Source organism: Helianthus annuus, chromosome 10 (assembly GCF_002127325.2).
Source record: "Helianthus annuus cultivar XRQ/B chromosome 10, HanXRQr2.0-SUNRISE, whole genome shotgun sequence".
Taxonomy (NCBI): Eukaryota; Viridiplantae; Streptophyta; class Magnoliopsida; order Asterales; family Asteraceae; genus Helianthus; species Helianthus annuus.
In genome coordinates, this window is record NC_035442.2 from 123,518,559 (window position 1) to 123,520,534 (window position 1,976).

At 40.3% G+C, this 1,976-nt stretch overlaps 1 pseudogene; it reads left to right on the forward strand.

Moving 5' to 3' along the window:
- The first annotated feature begins 315 nt into the window (after positions 1-315).
- Positions 316-1,517, forward strand: LOC110882069 (annotated as a pseudogene).
- The last annotated feature ends 459 nt before the right edge of the window (positions 1,518-1,976 follow it).

Below are 1,976 nucleotides of genomic sequence, written 5' to 3' on the forward strand. Positions count from 1 at the left end.
ACTTTGCGGCAGCCAACGACCTAGGTATTATAAACTCGTTCTTTAGGAAGAGAGAATCTCATTTGATCACTTTTAGTAGCGGAGGACGCAACACGCAAATCGACTATCTTTTAATGAGGCAGGAAGATCGACAGATGTGGATGGACTGCAAGGTTATACCCAGGGAGACTGCAGCGGCTCAACACCATTTGCTAGTAGCAGATATAGCACTAAAAGTAAGGCTAACTGAGGGGGAGAGGAAAACCCGACCTAGGATCCGTTGGGGAAACTTGAAGGGAGAAAAAAAATATGATGTTTAGAGATAAAGTTAACTCAATGACATCGCTGCAACTAGGTGACGACGCAAACCAGATGTGGGAGGCTATGGCGACTACGATCACTACAGTGGCGAATGAGATGCTATGGGTCACAACAGGAAAGACTAGTGGGCATAAGGAGTCTTGGTGGTGGAATGTAGACGTGCATACCAAAATAAAGGATAAGCAACATAGTTTTAGAGATCTTTTGAGGTGCACAGATGAGGAGGAGCGGCTGAGGGTAAGGGAGATATACAAGAAGGCAAAAAGGGAAGCAAAAAAGGCAGTGAGCGAGGCAAAAAACACAGCATATAAACAAATGTATGAACGTTTGGAAAGGAAAGAGGGGGATCATGATATGTTCAAGTTTTCCAAAGCTAGGGAGCGAAGAAGACAAGATCTAGGAGTAGTAAAGTTTATCAAAGGAGAGGATGGACGTGTTTTACTCAAGGCACAAGACATTAAGATGAAATGGCAAACCTACTTCCATAATCTTTTCAACCATAGTAGGGCATACCAATATGATAGCAGCAATCCCAGGATTCAAAGGCGACAACAGAATAATTACTACTGCAAGAGGATCACACATGACGAGGTGAGGATGGCACTTAGGAAGATGGGAAGAGGGAAGGCAGTGGGTTTGGACAACATACCGATTGAGGTTTGGAAGTGTTTGGGAGAAGAAGGAGTCCGATGGTTAACACTTTTGTTCAATTGTATTTTCAAGACTGGAAAAATGTTTTATCAATGGAGGAGTAGCGTCGTGCCTTTATACAAGAATAAAGGGGACGCTTAATGTTATGGGAACTACAGAGGAATCAAACTGCTAAGTCTGTCACACTATGAAGCTCTGGGAGAGGGTAATTGAAACTAGAATTAGAAGAGAAACTCAGGTTTCAGTACCAATTTGGATTCATGAAAGGAAGGTCAACTACAGAAGCGATATATATTCTAAGGAGGCTGATGGAAAAATATAGAGCAAAGAAGCAAGATTTACATGTGGTGTTTATCGACCTGGAAAAGGCATATGACACTGTCCCACGACAACTGATTTGGGATAGTTTGGAGGGTCGAGGGCTACCGGGGAAGTATATAGACATAGTTAAGGATACATACGATAGAATGGAAACTACTGTCCGCACGCCTGTAGGAGATACAAACTTCTTTCCTGTGGAGGTAGGTTATTTGCATTATATTGATGCATATATGTATGTCATCTAAAGTTTTATGTGTTATTTATGTACCAGGAGTTCTTAATTTGTTAATTTCACTTTGAATCTTTAAGATTGGTGGATTATATGATTTGGGAGGAATACAATATTCAGTTTTGGTGAATAAATTGCAAAGGCGTGGTGAGGTGGGAGCTTCACGAACTCTAGGTGTTGCTCTATGTACAACAAAAAACGCTTTATGTATAATCCACACCCACATATCTCTCATTTCTTATACATATTATTCTTTTAATCAAGTGAAATGTTCACAATCTATTCATTCTTCTGGTCATTTTTATATATCAGCCTTCTCCTCGATACTTTAGGCGCACTTTCTAAAACCAAGGGTGATTTTTGAGACAAAAGATGGATTTTTGGGTTGGGTTGGCTCGAACCAGTTCACAAAGTTGTAATCAGTGTTATTCGTTAGTTTATCTATTGTGTTCATGGTTATCAAACTTTATATTAG